Genomic DNA, 20,182 nt, shown 5'->3' on the forward strand with positions numbered 1-20,182 from the left:
TAGGCAGGATTGCTCCTGGAATGATCACAGGGCGACTGTACTTCTATTTCCCAGGCAGCTATCGTCGTGGGAGGCTGAGGGGGCTGCTGTCGCTGTGTTTGCAGGGACCTGAGGGTTAGCCAGTATATAGTCACAGCTGACAGCACCGCCAATGGCCATAATGTCAGCGACAATGATTGAACACATGAAATATGTGCTCTTTGTCTGTGGTATTGGACAGGGTGGAGGTTAGAGGTAGGGTCATGGTAAGGGTTAAGGCAAAAGGAAAATTGCCTGTTTGGAAAGAAAGCTTGCCGCTCTCCCTCTCCCTCGCTCTGTCTGTAGCTTTTATTAGTCAGCACTGAGAACTCGCCTCTTTGACAAACAAGAAATTTGCCATGTCTGATTTCTTCTGTGCAGGAGAACTTTGTTCATTTCCCCCGCAGAATACTGTAATATGCAACTATTAATAATGCATACGTCTTCCTCGCCAGGGTGGATCTATATAATTATAGCAGGCAACACATTCCTTTGATATTCACTAATGCGGAACATTTTATAGAATAGGTGCAGCTTGATACAATGTACTGTTAAAATAAAGCTAACTTTTAATTATTGTTTAACTCAGAAAAGCCAAGAAAGAAGCCATTGTTGTCAGAAATCCATAAGAAGTGTCTCAGCTGAAGCACAGAGGTAGCAGCATCATGTGTGGAGATGCTTTTCTTCAGCTTAGATTGAGGAGCTTGTCAGACCTGATGGGAAGGTAAACAAAGATAAATGGAGGACAATCCTGGAAGACAATCTGCTATGAGCTACAAAAGATCTGAGGCTAAAAGGTAAATGTGTTGTAAGTTGGGATCTAAATGCAGGAGTCGGGCAGGATGAAATTATTGATATTTCATGAAGAAAACCAAGGATTTACATTAAAGAGGAAAAGCTAGAAGGGCAAAGAGAGAAGCTGCTGAAACAGAAATGTGTTAATCGACAGGAGGATCTGACAATGACTTGAATAATCTGGGGAGTATAAAAACCCAGGAAGTGAGTGATTACTGGTAAAAGAAACATTTGGGACTAATTAAATGAATGTGACGGAGCTGCCGCAAAGCAAAGTCTGAGCCAAGGAAGAACAATGGCTAGGAGTGAATCAAAAACTGTGTACACATTACAACGTAACGTGTACACGTTACGTGTACACGTTACGTGTACACGTAGGTTCCACTGACCCTTGAAACGAGGGTCAGTGGAACCGCAATACACAACACGAAGCAGCTGAACAACACAAGGAACACACAGAACTCAGATAACATTCAACTAAGTAATCCAGAAGCTGATAACGATTGCAGGAGAATGAAAACCATACCTTTAGAGCTGGAATTCAGAGGTTTAGATCAAAGCATACTCGCATGTTGGAATGGCTCAGTCAAAGTCCAGACACAAATCCAAATGAGAATCTGCGGCCAAACTTGAAAAACAAAGTCTGTCGACTCTCTCTATCAAATCTAACCGAGTATGAGCTGCTTATTAAATTATCAAGCTTTCATAAAAGGTATCCATTTAAAAGGTTTTTAACGCTTCATTTTTATTATGTTTATTGTCCTGTAAACTGTCTTTAATTTTTATATTCTCATATTTTCCATGCCGTTAATGCGATCTCTGTTTGGTAACAGTTTATTGCTAATTTGCTTTACCTAAAGAGACTAAACGGCGGAGGCATTTGAGGAACGGTGTAAAGTGAAATTGTTATTGTTATGCGTTGTTATGTCACGTTGTTAAGCATTTCATAACCACCTATCCGGGCAAGCACATCCATCACAGCCTCAGGGGTGGGTGGAGGCAGGAAGCTGGGGCGCAAGAACCCACTATGAGTGAATTGCACTGTTGTTCAGCAGGGCTTTTTCTGCCTTCATCTGACTATTGATGACTGGACCCAGCCACTCAAGCTACAGTGGCTCAATAGTGCCACCCACAGTCAGAAGAAAGAAGTGCTGTGCCGTTTTGAACTTTCACTGGGATGTTATTCAATGAGCTCTTTTGGGGGTGTAATGGTGAAAACGTATCAGAAAAATGATCAGGTCATGATGTGAAATATGCAGTAGTCTCTGCAGGGCCTGGTGAAGGATTTATTAGGCTTGGGGATTAAGGTGAAGATGAGGCTGGCCGTTGTCCAGTCTGTTCTCTGCCAAGGTTAGACTACCCTCTGGCCTTTAAAACCTTGTCAGCTGAGTTCTTGCTCTCTCTCTCTCTTTCTCTCTCTTTTTCTTCCAGACACACATATAAACACACGAAGCTTGGCCTGTTTTTGCCCAGAAGCAAGGTCAAGGTTGTGGCACGCTTCAGAATCAAAGGCCCACCACACCTCCTGCTCTCTTTTACCTGTGTTAGTCTCGCAGACACACATACGCATGTACTGGACCATGCAGAAAACCAAACACACTACAGAGCAGAGTTTTTCCTCCATAAATGAGCGCCGACCATCCATCACAGCGCCTCTGCGGACCCCTGGTGCCCTCTGGCTAGTTCAACCTGGCAGCAGCAGCAGCACACCGGGTTGCACGGACAAAGAAGGTCATACCAGACCCTGAAAATGAGAGGAGAGATAATAATCATCATCCTTCTAAGCGAGTCTGTGTGGATTTCATCCTGCAAAACCTAATGGGCTACACTGCGTTTAAAGGCATTCTCTCACTTCTTCTTTTTTTTTTATTTTATTCCCAGTCTTTGTATGGATTTTCCGTCTGACCGCAGCTAAGTGTCTAGCAGCGAGCGAAACGCTTCGGTGTGGGTTGCATGTTTTCAGCCAGACAGTGCGGGCGAGGAGATGGAGCTCATGTAGAGCTGCAGGGAAGACGCACAGATTCACTCCTCTGATAGCACCACCAGGGAGACGGAGGAAATGTAGGAGAGCGAGCGCATTAATGAGATTCTGAGGGGCTCGGCGTGCCTGGCTTTTCTCCATTTACCAGTCGGACTCCGAGAAGGCAGATTCATCGCAGTAGATGAATGAGGAAGCAAATTAGAGTCCAATTAATTAGTAAAATATATTTGTTTTCAATGCTGAAATCTGAATTATGATACTCCTCAAAGCATTTGGGAGATTGCTTAAGAAAAAAAAAAAAAAAACTAATTAAGGGCTGATTTGATTAAGCGGAGTCCAACAATGTGTTGAGGCCAAATGGAAAAAAATGACAAAGAAATCAAAGAAATCAAATTTTGATGCTCAAAGCGCCACCATATGATTATATATAATCTGATGAAGCTCTTCTAACAGTGGGACGCTTTTGTGCTGCTGTTTAACTTTCTTGATAAAATATTAACAGCGGAGCCTTGCTTCTGATGGATCTAAAATACTAATGACAGTTTCAACCACTTCCAATATAACAAAAACAATTCTGTTAAAGTAAAATGTTCAGAATTGTAATTGAATTTGAAAATAAATGCATGGACAATAAAAATGTTATTTTCTTTTAACGTAAAAAATTAAAATGTGTTTTAATTTTTTCTGACGTTGCAATTAACACACCTTTTTTAAATAAAAACAAAATACATGAAAAGTATGGTTTGAATTTGTATTGACTCTTTTTACAGTGATGCGTCTTTAAATCTGCCTTTAAGATTCACAAAATCAATAGATATCCGCCTGTGTTTGTTTTAATACATTTGCTGTACAGTTGTGAGACAGTTTCAAAGATCTGTCAGAGCTCACATTAGTGAACAAAATGCTTTATGCTGATCAACCAGCACATCTGACAAAACTGGGATAAATTGACAGACAATGAATAGAGAGCATTATTCAGAGAAGCAGCCAAGAGATGCATATTACCTTTGGAGGAGCTGCAGAGATCCACAGCTCAGTTGGATCATTCATTCTGCCTGTTTGGAGGAGAAGCAAGAGGGAAGTGATACGCTGAATGAAAGCTCTGGGTGCAGTTTAGGGGGCATAACAAAATAATTTGTATTTATTTATTTTGGTGTATGTAAAGCTACATGTGTGGCAGAAAACAGTCAGTAATCATCACCCAGAAGGCATTGTTTCCATAGAGATATAGGGTGGTGGCAGCATCATGTTATCATGATGTTTTTTTTTACAGAAGCTGCTCCAAGATGACGGGAAGATGCATGGATGTAAACACAGGCTGATTCTGGAACAAACATGAGAACAGATAAAGTCCAGACCTAAATCCAATTGATTGATGTTCACACACACTCTTCATTTGACTCAACTAGAATATGAAGAATAGCAACAACAACAACAAAAAAAAAGATGGCGGGGGTGGAAACCGAAGGACTTGCAGAAATGCAAGTATTGATTCTGAGGGTGTAACAGCAATGAACAACACTGTTTGGATTTACTTTTTAATTCAATTTAGTTTACTCAAATAGCACAGTTTCATATTCTCAAAGCACTTTGCAAAAACAACCGGATTTATACACAGAAATATGTTAAACCAATCAAATAAGCAGATTTAAAGACACTTCCATATATTCCGATCACATTGAGTCACTGACATTACAGCAAGTTCTCCTTATTTTAATCGTTTGAAAACTATATGTGATTTTCTTGCACTACTGTGTGTCACAGTCTCACACAAAATCCCAAGAAAAATAAATTACATTCACTAAATTTTCATTAGTTTGTGGGCAGCCAAGCCTAAAAACAAAAATGTTTTGGTTGAGATTTCATTATATTCATTACTCTCATCTCTTCAGGTTCCAAATATTGAAAAACAACAGGAGGGATAAGAGAAAAAGAATACATTAAAGCATGACTCCCAAAAGCACTTAAATGTTTAATTAGAAGCCACTGCATGCAAACACAAACAGTCCCTTTACCCCCTACAACAACAAATATAAAGGAAGTAGAATACTCCCAGTAAGTTAAAACCATCATTTTCTCCAAGCACAGCTTTCCCCTACCTAAAAAACAAAACAAAACAATGGCACTATAATCACACAAAAATCAGACAACAAATGCCATCAATTAAGCAAAACTGAGTAAATTGTATTTTGTAAAGCAGATACGACACAAATGAGTCACTTTTTTTTTTTTTTTTTTTTTGTCACAAGTAGGCTTCGGCTCCAAGCATCACAACAGCGCCGCTGTGATACGACTGACAGAAGTGGTTCACCCTCGTCACGTCTCTTTTGTCTCTGTGGACTAATTAGAGAGTAATCGCTGTCAGTTTAGTCGGGGAATTTATGCAACATGACACATTCCAACAGCGCTCAAGGGCCTCGTCTATCCATCTCTTGATCAGAAACTTAATGTGGTGCCCCGCTTATTTATAGGGGGTTCTTAACCTTTAAAACTGCAGGGAATGAGTGCAGGAGCATTCAGGCACCTAGGGGATTTATGTTTCCTTGTAAAATAAGATTAGTCTCAACCTCACTGGGCGACTCTCCCCTTTCGTTTAATTCTGTCGCAGTTTGTTCAACTGATGAAGAGGATTAGTGGAAAAGTTGTCATACAAGGATGTGGCTAACGATTTATTGTGATTATTTCGTACGGGGGGGATATGTCTCTAATTATAATGCGGATTTATGCGTCAACGTTTATTAGAATTTGTTTTTCAGCTTTGTATGAATACACAGAAGCCCTCAGAAGTTTGTAAGTTTGTAAAGATGAATTTAGGATTTCAAACTGTTCAATAAAATGTGAGCCAAGATTTCTAGAGACAGCATTAACAAAAAAATTAAAAAAAATTTTTTAAATGTTACCCACTGCAGCTTTAATCGTTGTGTGTTTTCACTTGAGAGGACAATGTAAACTTCCTACAAATATATCAAAAATATAAAAATGGCCCTTCACGTACCGATTGGACTTCCCCATATATTCCCTCCACAGGACTACAGTGGATATTACACTTCCTATTGAATAAGGTAAATTCAGCTCTGGATTTATGAAATGCAACATAAAATGTTATGTTAGAATGGTTGAAATATACTAAAAAAACTGCAATTATGCTTTGAAAAGTGATTTCACCACCATAAATTCTCATGGAGTTTAAAGATATATGAAAAGCCAAATACATCATCCACTGAAGGTAGAGGATTTTTTTTTTTCCCCTGCTACGTAAAAATCACAGTCCTGGAGAAAGTGCTATTGTGTTTTAATTTTACAATTCAAATGAACTATTATTTTGAAAGTCAATTCAACAGTAAATTAGATTCTTTTGTGTCTTTAAAGCACACCCTCAGGGTGAATAAAGAGCTAGAAGTCTTTTATGTCCACATTTTCATTCAGCGGCCAGTGCTGGTGGACGGGAAACTCTAAAAAAGCTCTTTATAAAGGTTCAAGGGCAACCCAGAAGAACCTAATGTACGCTCTGCTGCCGGTGCGGAGAGGATGGCGGGTCCAAGGACTCCAGGAGAGCGCGGTGCGGTGTGTGAACATGCAGGGTGTGTTTGCAGAAGAGCAGCGATGACGTCTGCCTGGAGTGGAGGCGAAACTAGCAGATGCCTTCAGATTCCTCAGAGGAGATGCAAGAGGAGGGAAATGTTTTAGCAAATATTTCAGAGAGCTGTGAGGATGATGATGTTTCATTTTGAAACGTCTCTATTTAAAAGTTAGTGATTGCTGTCTGTCTCAGGAGGCATGGAAGATCTGCGTCATCAGATCATTAATGCTGACACAGAATTCAGCAAGAAGAGAGCGACTGCAATGGGAAAAAAAAATCATTCCGTCAATTCTCTGCTTCACTTCTTAGATTTATTCAGCTGCCAAACTCGTTTTCATAATTATGCAGTTACCATGACACACCTTTCAGCTTTACAGAAGGTCTTTATTATGAGAGATGTTGAAAACGTGCCGTTTTAATTTAAAAGCTACTCAGATGCTTTATGATACTTGTCAAAGTGGCCTTGAAACTTTTACACAGTAATTACTATGTAAATGTATAACTAAGAATGATTCAGCTATGGATCATTAATAAATCATCCACAACCAGAGCTCCATGTGTTTCCTTGTGCAACAAAAATATATTTATATCTGGTTCGATTCCTCAAAGAGGTAACTGATGAGGAATCGAAAAATATCAGCCAACTGGGGATTGTAGCACCCGCAGGATCGTATAGAGTTGAACAATATATGCAGGAAACTGGGACAAAATTACACCAGGAAGTGTGGAAACTCCAGTAGCAGGGTAAAGGCTGTATAAGGGCAGAAGCAATCAGTAATTAACAGGAAGAGGAGAGGAAGGGCAGTGGAGCAGCAGGCGTGGCAGAAACAGAGAAATACATTTATTCAAAGCTTATATAAAGTCTAGATTTTGATACTCACTGTGACAAAATGTGTTTTTTTAATGAATTGACACAGAGGAGGTGAATACAACATGGACACCACACTTTTCTGATTTTACTTCTAAAAAGAATGAAAGCCTGGTTTTCTATATTTCACAATTGTACGGCATTTTGTGTTTTCCCACCCAAAAGTGAAATTGTTGCAGTGACATAAAAACGTGGGCAAGCTCAAGACATTTGAATGTTTGGCAAGACACTGAAGAAGAGGGCTAATTAAAGGCCCTTCTACAGTAAGTGTTTGTTTTTTTTCACTTGTCTGAGAAAATGTTTAAACTGGGGCTAAAATGCAAGTCAGAACTTAGTAGTAAATTAACAAAATCAAAGGTGTAAATGGTGGCTGATTTTGCAAAAAAAGAAAAAAAAAATCTTTCCCAGCCAAAATTCTCTTAACAAAAAGAACATAAACATATTGACCTCAGTTCATTTAAGTTGACGCATGGTTTTACACATTTGTCTCAATTTAAAGTGGTAAAGTATAATGATCATTCAAAATGCTTATTTTTGGATTTTTTTTAATAGAATAAAAGTTGCAGGAATCCTAAATTTCTGTTCACTGAACTCTGACCAGTGTAAACATGTAGCTTTTTAAAACTGAATAAGGGGAAATTCAGTCCAAATTCCTCAAAACAAAGACAACCTTTTCATTTAAAATCAAATCATTGGCTTAAAATCAGATACCAACTTTTCATTGGTCATTTGTGGTTCACATTATGTACAGCATGGAGCATCATTTCGCATTGACAAGCAAAAAAAGCACAAAAAAAGTTACCGACTGTGGAACTTTAGAATCATTGTTTATTTGTTATTATTTAAAAAATGCTCCTCGCTGCTCCAGGGGTTGTGAACATATCGAGCACAACCTCTTGAGGTAGAGACACTTTTTAGTTTTCTAGGGCATTGTCTATTACACTGTGAGCTACGACATAATACACAAAATATTACCGAGCTCGACAATATATTGAATCACAGTCGTAATCACAATATCAACTGGGGTGACCTGCAGAAATATAAGGTTTACACTTATCAAACACATGATAAAGCTTTTGTAAATGGTTTTTAATGGATCTTAGTTTTAGTTTTCTTATTTGTCCTGGTTACTCATTGCTTGATACATCCTAACCCATCTTATTTTGCCCTTCACTGCACTAAAATGATGACCAGATACTAAAAAATTGAAACTCCTCCATCATTTTAAACACATATCAACACTCACCAACTCGCGCTTAAATTACAGTTACTATCTGTTCAGTCCAACACCTTCCGCTCACCTTCCAACACTGCTTCCACAGCTGTGCAGCGTTTTGCCAGCAACGCTGGAGAAAAAAAAAAGCTTTTAACGCCGAGAGCAGTGGAATATTCATGAGGAGAGCCACGCTCTCTGATGTTGATGGGTGTGAGTGTGTGCACTGATCTGGTCTTTTGGAAATGTGTTTTAATATAATATTAATGCAAGCTGTGTCAGATAGCGTCGACTTTGTTGTTCATTATGCTCCAGTTCCTGCATGCGACGCGTTCCCAGGTTGCAGCACTGGGAGCTTGTTTGACGTCGTGCGGCACAGCAGGACGCCGCGTTGCTGTGGAACTAAAAAAAAAAAAAAGAAATAATCTTTTTGGGGTGCATGTCTTTTGGGGTTTGTTTCTGCAACGTTGTTGTGCTTGCACATACAACTTTACTCTGTCAGGCTGGAGAGCACTGATGGACGAGTTTTGTACAAAAAAACCAAAAAGTCCACTCTTGTCTCATGTAGCGTTTTAACAGAGATAATACGAGTGTGCAAGCACTTTTTAAAAGTTGCTCTTACTTTTAAGGCACAGTTTGAAAGTTCACTTCAAAGCATTTTCAGTAAATGTTCCCTTTAGCTTTAACAGCCCATTTACAAGCGAACTGGGGCTTGCAATCAGGAGTCACAAATAGTCCAGCTTTATTAAGCAGCTCTCCAAATAAACGATTCTGCAAGATAAGAGATTAAGGTGATGCGGGGGAGTCAAAACAAATAGTCCTTGCAAATTCAACAGAGCATAAAGGGCTTTTGGAGCTAATTTAGCTGTTCTGGTGCTCAAGTAAGTCAAGAACATATAGAAAATAGCTGAATAAGCTCATAATTATGTGTCCTTGTTTCATTATTTTATGCCTGGCCTGCAAATGCTGACTATTAAATGTACAGAATGGTCATCAGTTGAAGGAAAGTCTTAAATAAATCACTGGAGATTTATGATAAATGTAGCTGCTTCTATCCTTGCCATGAAAAGTCACGATTTTGTGAATTATATTGATAATATGGAGAAACCTCAAGAAGACCGGACTCGGCATTTAAATGCTTGAATAGGAAGATTTATTAATTTTAGGGTTTTCTGTACCTTCAAGTTGGAGACATTGCTGTAGCTGAGTTTAAACTTTGAATGTTTTCGGGGATTTTATATATATATATATATATATATATATATATATATATATATATATATATATATATATATATATATATATATTTTATTTTTATTTTTTTATCAGTGCTATGTAAAAAAAAAAATGCAAACTGAATTTGAGATCAAAAATCCCAGGAAACACTGACATCTTTGTCTTTAGTAAATCTAAAACTGCAGTATTATTTTAGTGTAAAGGGGAGAGTAAGTGGCAAAAGAAGTAAATAAAATCTGTAATGAATTTTACTCCTGCAGCAGTAAACATTCAAATATGCTGCCAGTGTTGCAATGAACAATCATAACACAAAAGGGTGTGTATGTTTAACACAGATAATGAATTTATCTGAATTTATCTGTGTTACACAGATTTGACACAACCTATCAGACGTCCTCCAAACCCTGCAGAGTGTCGATATTCTGGATCATTTTTAACGTTGTGATGTGGTTTAGTCCGATGTAAAGGTTGCCTCAAAGAACAACGTTGTGTTTTTGGCTCACGGTACTTGTATTAAACTGATTGAAGATGTTATTATAGTATCATAATACCCAGATGACCAAACACTAATTTATTGTCTGTTACGGTAATGATCAATAAAGACTGAAGCAAATGCAATCTTTGTTGGTTCACCCACTTATTTTTCCTCTCTTTGCCTTTCGTTGCTAGCCCTTCCTTTCTTATTTTGTTTCCATCCCCTTTTCCTTCCTGTGCTCGTCCCGCTCACGCCCCCTCCCTCTCTCTGCGTAACTAATGGTCCTTAAACGCACCTCCAGCTGCTGTGGCATTGAGACTAACTCACAACAATCAGGAGTTATTATGAGCAGCATGCTGACGGATTATCCCAAAGTACGCAGTGATCAGATTAATATCGGGCCTGCTTAGAAAGCATTCATCATAATATCCCCAGCACTGAAGAGGTAACAACTCGCATCATTGTGATAATTAAAAGTGTTAGACTGAAGATTAAAGTTAAACAGTGATAACAAGGGACTTTGGATTTCAGAATAACTGGGAGCTCCAGGAGAAAATGTGTGTCCTGCCAGATCTCTGGCATGAACTTCACCCTGCAGGAGCATTTCTTTATCATTTCTTTTATATATATATATATATATATATATATATATATATATATATATATATATATATATATATATATATATATATATATACACATAAGGTTTTCATCAGTAGGTTTTAAAAATCAAGAATGTGGGATCAGGTTAGCATAATATAGTCAAAAGTTTTTTTCTATTTGTACTTTGCTGTTTTCATGATTGTGCCAGTTCATTTTATAGTGGCAAAAAACCCCATATTTTTTTGCACTTTCAAACATAGAATAAAAATTTAATAAACCAGGAGTTTGACCAGTCTAGGTGTTTCAGCTTTGAACTAGAGATCAGAGTAAAAAAACTGCTTGGTAAACAGTCCCAGATTTCAGTTTCATGAATCTATGCGTGGCTGGATTTTATTACAGTCCGACTCCCATTGACCGGACCTGCAAACAAGCAATAGAAAACTGCACCAGGGCGCTCTGGGGGAGCTACATCGCTAACAGAAGAAATCACCACTGCCTTTCAGTAAACATGTCATTTTTGCTTTCTCTTCTCACTTAAGATTAATCAATGAATAAATTCATGGATTTATCCACATAGGTTCTATTTTTGTATCTCTTTTATTTAACATCCCCAAACCTCCTTCCATTTTCCTAATGTTTGTCCTCCCTTGTCTGCTCATTTTTCATCCTATTTGCACAAATCCTTCCTCCTCCTTCCTCATTTAGTTTGTCTTTGCTAACAATCCACCTATTTTGTCCCCTTTTTTTCCCTCCTCTCACTTTCCTTCTCTCATCTCCTCTCCTGACAGTCAAACTGCCTTCACCCCCTCATCTTGCCCACGTCTCTAAGTATGTGTGTGTAAGTTATTTATTTTCTCACTTACCATCTCCACCTGCGTAGAACGAGAGAGCTCTGTCCACTTATGAGGGGAGAGACTGACGGGGAGGTGTGGGAGGGAGTTTGGAGAGTTTTAATGAGCCAGCGCTCACACTCATGACAGAAGGGGTAAGTGATGGAAAATTAATCTGTTTGAGAGAAAGCGAGATGGGAAGTAAAAGGTTTATGTGTGTGTGTGTGTACATGTGGGAATTTTTGGGTACAGAGTGGATGTGTCTTTGCAGGCCGTTATCCGATGAGAATTCCCAGACTCGCCGACCAGAGACATTTTGAACATGCCCAATCAATATGAGCGTATACATAGTGAGCGTGTGTGCATTATACTGATGAATGGCCCAGCTCTTAATGTTCTGAACCACTCTGTGGACTAACAAGACTATTTAATCACCCTCCCTCCATCCTCTGCTTTCTCCTCTTTGTTTTGGCTTCAAAGCTCCATGCACTGCTAAGGTTAGACTACACTCACTGTACAATACATCCCTCCTCTCTCTTTCCATATGTGTGCATGTGTGGGGGTGAGTTCAACCATTAGTGCTGCATTAGTCATTGTCCGGGATGCCGGCCCGTACACCTGTCGACTTGTTACGGTGTGCAGGAGCAGGCAGAGGTGGCACACCGAGCATAAATCTAACATTCGCTCACACCCATTCACACACACAACCTTGTTAAAGTCACACTAACTTTCACTAACTTCTCTTAAGTTCCCCCTGTCGCCGCTAATTGCCGGACAGCCGCCTTTACCTGAGCTCTCATGTTTATCCGTGACACTACTTCAAATGTCTCCCTGTTCCTTAATGAGGTTCAGACATGGACAGCCACAAATTATTCTTTTATGAGGCAGCGGCGCTTCTCTCTCAGATCCTACCCGTAATTGGAGGATTGCAAGATGCTCTCTCTGTTGCATGTGCGCGACTTTTCTGGCGGTCTTTCGCAAGTAATGATTCACGGGGCCAAGGTGTGCACAGAGGCGAGGTCCCATAACGAGGACGAGTGGCGCAGTTTTCAAACACGTAAAGTATTTTTTGGCTAGGGAAAACTTCAAACTGATTCAGCACTCTTTTAGCAATGCTATAAAACATCACGTTTCTCTCACGTCACTGATTTCTTTCTTTCTTTCTTCTTCTTTTTTGGCTTTTATGCGTACACCCTTCACCAACACACACCCAGAACAACACCCTCTATTCGTCCCCAAATGGATGAGAGATTCACGCTCCACTAGTAAAGACTCTCGGAGTGCGGGTTATTAATGAGTGCATGTCCTAACAACATTACAGAGCTGCTGCCCCACGGAGAGAGAGAGCAGGAGAGAGGGAACCAGGACAGGGAGCAGGAGGATAGAGGCACTGAGAAAAAAGAACGTGGGAGAGAATAAAGTACAAGGAAAGAATAAAAGAAAGGTAGATGAAAGCAAATGGAAAAGGGAGCAGGTAGAAGGAACACAGGGGAGGGTAATTGAAAAAGTAGGCAGTGGACGAAAGTAAGAGGCAGGAGAAGAGACTCTTTGAAGGTACAAGGGACAGAATTAATGGATCTCACTGGGAACTTGAGGAAACTATAGATGTTAAATGTTATTCTGTCTGTATGTGTATCCTAAATGGATACAGCATCAATTTGTGCAACTTTTCCTTTTCAATGTATTTATATTGGGATTTTATGTGATGGAACCAACGTCAAGGAGTGAGTTGTGAAAGTTTTCACATTTTTTAACGACTCCCAAAAGGTTTTAACGTGTGAGCCTGGATTCAGTAGCTCTGAGTTAAAACATTTCTGGGTTTGGAGAATCAACTTTTTTCCCTTTCTTCTTTGAAAAGTACCTCAAGCTTAGCTAGATGGGACTGAGAGTGTGTGTGAATGGTAATTTGAAAGTCTTTGCATAGATTTTTTTTTACCCGGGTTAAATTTTGGACATTTTTTTTTCCAGAGTCTTTGTAAGGCATTGATGTACTTTGGTCTAAACCAACTGCATAGTAGGTCTGGTTGAAAATTCAAAAGTGACGACCCCTGGTTTTTGTAGCCTCTGAAAGAGTTTATTTTTCAGAATTGCCTTTGTTAACATGAATCCACTTTATTATCGAAACAAGAAAATCATAGCAAAAGCGATGAGACTGCCAGTATCACCACAAACATGGTGTGTGGATCCATTTTGCTTTTTTAAAAGTGTGTGCTTGGTAGGCTGTTTATTCGCTAATGTTCTCTGAGGCCTTAATGTTGCATTAATAACAAAATTAAAATACAAACAGGATGGGACAATGTCCTAATTAGGCAACATAAGAGGCTATTTGTTGCATCAGTTCTATTTATGGATATCAGAGGACATCGCCCTGAATGCAAATGTACACCAAACTTTTCAGGTTTTTCATTTTTATTTCCTTCTAATTCACACTTTTTCACTCTCAATCTTTTTCTATCTAAAAAACAATCTAAATAATATGCGTAGAAGTTTGTTGCTGTAATCTGAAAAGATGTGAAATAGTCCAGCATTATTTGGGGAAGCATTGTAAAATGGAAATCAGTCAATAAGTACAGTTATTTTATTCATTTATGATTTTTTTTTTCCTTCCTTCAAATACGTCAGCTCAACATGATTAAATAGTTAACAAAAAATCTAAAAACACTGAATTCAGTTTCATCGTCTAATTGTCCTGAGATAAATCTAATAGCTTGTAACGCAACTGGAGTCATTTAAAATGTTAAATATTTAATCCAATTAAAACTGCAACAAGCAGCTTGCACTCTAATGTTAGAACTAATCATCCTAATCTTTTAACATGTATGAACATCATTTTATTCTGACTAAAAATAAGTCTCTGTTACTTGCTAGAACATGTTGTGTGTATACTTCAAAAGGATCTGCATGCGGCTCTGAGAGAACTTTAATGAAAAGAAAAAGATCAAGGGGAACAGAGAAATTGAGATGAGGAGAGGAACAGATGAATGCAAAAGTTAGTGGAAAAAAGAGGATAAACACAAAAAAAAGAGGGATGAGAGGATGAGAGGACGCAGTAACGGATGAGGAAACTGGGCGGGCCGAAGCTAGCATGAGGATAAGAGAAGAAAGAAGAAATATATTCAATGAATAAAGAGCATTAGAAGGCAAGAAATGCAGAGAAAGAATTTTGCATAGAGAAAGAAAGAGGAGAGCACAGATGATGGTAACAAGACGTGGACTTTTAAACGACTGGATCTGATTTTTCCAGTAACTAAAGTTTTGTAACGTATGTAATGCGCTAGCTCGATTTGCAACGACGTGAATCTCACCGGAAATCGGCCACATTATAAACAACCATCCTCTACTGCGAAGGGAGAAGTGTCGAACTGAACGAAACACCCTGAAGGTAAATATAAATATATATAAATATAAATAAAATGTCTTAAACACTCCTTTTTCTCTGACTTTAATTGCTGGATATTTGGAAGTGTGGCCAACATGGACTGAATGGTTTTATTTGCATACTCTACTGCCATTGCTAAAACTACACACAGATACAATACTGAAACTGCACAGAAAATCCAGGACTTCATTCACAACTTCTCCTTCTGTTTGCTGATTGACCAGAATGAAACCCATCCTGAGAAATCGAGCTCAATGGGAGAAGTCCCAGACAGAGCACTGAGGGGAGAAGAGAATAAAGAGGCAATGGCAGTCTAACAAATGATAAGAAGTGAAAAAATGATATTTAGCTAAAATAAGGGCAATTTTGAAGATTAAAAATTAAATTTGACAGACTAATAATATATAAGTCCAATAATTTCACTTCGTATCTTCATAAAATGTATTTAGTAAGATTTGATCGTAAGAAACCTCTTTTTCTTACGAAAAAAATTATCATGATTTTGTAAGAGGTAAATAAAAGGTTGATTGGATGTTGGAGGAGTTCCTCATGTTGTGGTATCAGAGCTCCAGCAGTGGGGATTAGTGAAAGACGCCTTCCGTTTAGAAACACCAACAGCGGAATAACTCTTGAAAGCCGCTCGGCCAGCCAGGAGGTCGGCTTTAGGGAATTTCTCTTCAACATCGGAGCTTCCTGCATCTGTCTGGAATAGCTACTTACTTTGAACTCTGAAACAAGAAAAAAAAAAAATGTTGCTGATGGCTAAAACACACGCCAGAGGGTTGCAGAGTTTCACTCAAAATAGTTCGCTTCGTATAATGAACTATTCCACGGTTGTTCATTGCAGCTGCAGCTTTCAGAGGTCAGTCAGACCTTGTGACTGGATCCGATCCTGCCCTTTTGTTCCTGAGAGGTTCCTCAGAGTTCTGTCCAGTCTGTATCCTTCAACACAATAATGCTTCTCTGCGACTAAAGAGCTTCAAGGAAAGAAGACATCATAAGGGAATGATTTTAGCTTTCACAACAATTTTGTAAGAGCAGAAAACAAGATCATTTTGAGGAACCGGCTTATGGTCTAGAACATGTGTGTCAAACTCATGGCCCATGGGCCAAATCTGGCCCGCCATAGCCTTTTATGTGGCCTTCTAGATTTTAGATTAAATATTTAGTGTGCTTAAATATTATGTTATCAATCAAATCAATGCAGTTTTTGTCCTTTTACTGCCAAATTATATTAATCAGTCCCTCCAGTTTCTTGAGAATTATTGTGGAAACTCACGCACTTTTTTGCGCTAATAATTGGATGTTTATTGCAGATTTTTCTCAAACATTCTTACTTGTACTAAACAGCTGCCTCAGCCTTAATTGATGTCAGATTATAGTCCACGATCTATGCAACGAATAAGAAAATGTGGCGTTTACCGTCATAAATAAGCGCAAATACTTTCAAATTATTATTTTTAGAGGTTTTACTGGCTCTAGTGGCCTTTATTTGATAGTTAATTGACAGGAAAGTGGGTAATGAGAGAAGGGGAAGACATGTAGCAAAGGTTGCCAGGCCAGGAATCGAACCTGCGACGGCCACATTGAGGACTAAGGCCGCAAAATGTGGGTTGTGCTTAACTTACTTAACCCCTGCACCACCACAGCCTCCACCAAATACTTCCAAATTAGTAGCACAAACACTTTGGTTTTTAATTGCAAAAAATTGCAGAAAGAATCACGAAATCCTGGAGAGACCAAAAAGATGTTCAATAATATTATTTAATTTTATGAATTTATTGATATTTTAACAGTTTGTGAACAGACTTTATCAATACATTCTGGCACAACCGGCCCTTTAAGGGCATTCATGATTTTGCCAAAAAGAAAGATGAGTTTGAAGGTTTAAAAAGTTTTGCTTCACATGTCAGAAGCATAAAAAAAGATGTTCAGCTGCTATAACAGAGTTAAATTTGTTAACAAGGCATGGAAATGAAGCAAAAGGTAATAAAAATCCTTTTCAGATATGAAGTCTGCCAACAGAGACAGATCAGTTTGTTCTTTAACATTAAACATGCTTTCAGAGCACACAGCTGGGTTTGCCGGACAAAAGGGCCGTGGCTTAACAGTCGAAGCATTTGCAGATGCTTTCATTGCTCATTTCGAGGCTAAGTGATTGCTCATGTCCACAAAGCTTCTGACAAGACAAGGAGACGTTCATTCCAGGCAAAACAAATATTGTCAAAGGATCTAAAGAGAAGTACAAAAGCATCTTTACCTATCAATTCACTTCTACAACTTTGCACAAAACTACACAAATTGTCAAGAACTAATAATATTAATAAACATCTTTGTTTCCATTGCTTCACGCTCACAATCTGCCACTTTTGGTCTCTTTATTATTATTATTATTCAGCACCTGCATCATTACAGAAGCAACATGCTCCATAATGTAAACAGAGTCCATAAACAAGTATAGCAAATCCCATGAGCCTCACATGTGTGTGGGTGTGTGTGTGTGTTTTCTTGCTTTGCTTGGTTTTCATAATGCAAAAGGATCTGGAGAGCAGTGTGGGAGCAGAGCGATAAGCCTGGTGTCACTGGTATCTAATCATTCTCTGTGTCCCTTATCATCTCAGGGCTAAGGAGCTTGAATGAACTGTGTGGAACGAGATGAGGGAGGGAATGAAGGAAGCATGGTGAATGGGTTAGATGTGAAAGGCATTGGGAAGAGGAAAGGAATGGAGATGAGAGATGTAGGAAGGAGGACCAGAGATTTAAGGGTCTGTTGCACTAAAAGCGTATAAGAAACTGGAGCCAAGTCCCATATCCTGCTTCACCTCGCCACCCACAGAGCACTCACCCACCTCGTGTAAGAGGATCCCCCCCAACCCACTGCAAATTCTCACTGTGTGAGAGTAGAGATGTGTGGGTGGGTGTGTGTGGCTATCAAGAGCGCTAAGGATGGGTGGTAATTGAATAATGACAGTCATCCTTCTGATGGATTACCTGTCATTCCTCTATCTTTGCCCCCTCCATCACTGTCATTTCTCTCTTCTGTGCCGCTTTCGCCCCACAACCTCTGGTCAGATGGCGCCCCGTCCAGGGCGTCCCTCGTGCCAGCGTAAATAAAGACACTAGCAAAGTCACACAAGGTTTTCATTTGGTTTGTATGCCTGTGCATCGACATGCCGGGTATACTTACAGTAGTTTCTAACTCTGACCTGTCAGATAGTGCAGCCAATTTTGAATAAATAAAATACATTTTTGAAAAGTGGTGACAGAATGTACAATCATTTTCTATGTTTCTGATATGATATTGAAGTGGAGTTAATTCGACTAACAATATTTAGTATAGGTCTTGTGTTTTGTTGAGCACATAGCATTATAAAATGGGAATGTCTAAAAGTTGTACACATTATGTGCTTGAAAGGTTTATATGAATACTACATATTTCCAGACTCTGTATAAAATGGGACATTACCTGGTTTTCCTCACGTTCAGACATTAAATCAGACCAATCTTTCCTGCATAGTCAGTAAGCATTACAGCAAAAATAGTGAATGTTTTAAGATTTTTTCAAATTGAAAAAAAACATTTTGAGGAAATTTTTATGGCTTTGTAATCTTTCGCTGTTAATTGACAACTTTTGAGTTAAATGGATGTGCAGTGCTGCGATGGACTGGTGATCTGACCGCTGAGGTGTATCAGTACGCGTTCAGCTGCGTCTTTGTAGAATGTTTTCACTGCTGGAATGGAAACGTTTGCCTTTTATAGCTCCATATCAATAATTTGTAAATCAGTTTTGTGTTTCCTAATATTATTTTATTTTATTTTTTTCAGGCTGGGCATCTCTTTCCACAAAAATGCTCGAGAATTGCTTAGATTTTCCTGAACGTTTTTCTTTTTTTTTTTTCCATTAAAACAAAGGAAACAAACACACTGTGTTTGTTGTGTTTCAATAAAACACATTGTTGAAATGTGTTTTGTTCTAACTGTGTGTCCTGCTGTTTAAAGCTACCGCCCTCTTTAATATGTCAGATTGTTGCAATGAAAAAAGCATGCAAATCTACACTTTTTATAACTCTTTAATTATTCTCAGCTGAGAACTTGGGCTGCACTGAGGCTGTTCTGTTCGTGGTTTTAGTGTTGCGTTACAGCAAAAAGGGGAGCAGCAGGAGATCCATGGAGAGTGATTGCAGCATTTTGCTGCAGTGCAGTTCAATCTACAGTATCTAGTCGTTGCTAAATGGTCCCACTCCATCATGTGGAGGCTTTCTCTATAGGATTAATATTGTAAATGAGGTGAAGCTCTGCCAGAAGGCATATTGGGTCTCTAGAAAGAGGTCTGTTTTTTGGGGGGGGGTTTGCTGGGACCACTGATGATAATGGTTTTGTCCCTGATTTACCAGTGAAACCGTTTAAGTGTGTATGTGATAAACAAGAAGGATCATTTGTTTTCAGGCAAATCGGGATTGCGCGACTGCGTCAGCCGGAATAGTTGACACAAAATGAAGGGAGAATTATTCTTCATCATCATTTAATTGATTGAAAAAGGGGAAGTTTGCAGCTCTACACATTCAGGCACAGATGACTTATTTACATCAAGCCTTGTTTAAAGCAGTGGCATAAAAAGCACCAATGATACATACCCAAGTTGAAAGGAAATAGAGCTTTTTGAAAATCCTGCCAATGGACCACCTGTGAATGCTTCATGCCAGGAGACTTCAAAAAGCACAGTCTGATGAGAAGAACTTCGTCCAGTTTATGTCGGAAGCGGTGTGGGAAACAAAAGCAAGCGACTCTTAAAAGTCGCATTACAGCAAAATGCGACTTCTTTTTTTTATGTTCTTTTATTGACCGTTCCGACTTTTGTAGAAGACAATCCAGAAGATCAAGCAGCTATAAAGTGGTAAGTGATTTTATCTGTAGTTGCCAAACTTGACTGGCTTTACCCTGTAACCAGAATTATAAATGATCACCAAAAAGACCTCAACCGACTAATATTGAGTGGCAAACCCAGCATGAAGCGCAATCGTGTAAGTAGCTCCTTCAGCGCCAACATTCAGCTACAAATTACTCATACCTCTTAAACTTTTCCTTGTTTTATTATAATGCAATGACAAACTTTAATTTATTTTACGTGTATATGACAGAGACAATACAAATTCAAAGTGTGTGGCACCAATTTCTGTCTCTTCTATTCAGCACAATTCAATTCA

General features: G+C 38.8%; 2 long non-coding RNA genes across 2 annotated transcripts; both read right to left on the reverse strand.

Annotated features, from left to right (window-relative positions):
• Window positions 1–1,210: 1,210 nt before the first annotated feature.
• Window positions 1,211–6,954, reverse strand: LOC116709578 (uncharacterized). Its single transcript, XR_004336907.1, has 3 exons — window positions 3,996–6,954; window positions 3,800–3,849; window positions 1,211–2,557 (listed from the first exon to the last, which is right to left on the reverse strand). It is a non-coding gene; the product is annotated as an uncharacterized LOC116709578 (long non-coding RNA).
• A 9,731-nt stretch (window positions 6,955–16,685) lies between these two features.
• LOC116709579 (uncharacterized) lies at window positions 16,686–19,782 on the reverse strand. Its single transcript, XR_004336908.1, has 2 exons — window positions 19,613–19,782; window positions 16,686–18,097 (listed from the first exon to the last, which is right to left on the reverse strand). It is a non-coding gene; the product is annotated as an uncharacterized LOC116709579 (long non-coding RNA).
• Between the last annotated feature and the right edge of the window lie 400 nt (window positions 19,783–20,182).

The sequence above is a fragment of the Xiphophorus hellerii genome, chromosome 19, assembly GCF_003331165.1.
Source record: "Xiphophorus hellerii strain 12219 chromosome 19, Xiphophorus_hellerii-4.1, whole genome shotgun sequence".
In the NCBI taxonomy this organism is placed as follows: domain Eukaryota; kingdom Metazoa; phylum Chordata; class Actinopteri; order Cyprinodontiformes; family Poeciliidae; genus Xiphophorus; species Xiphophorus hellerii.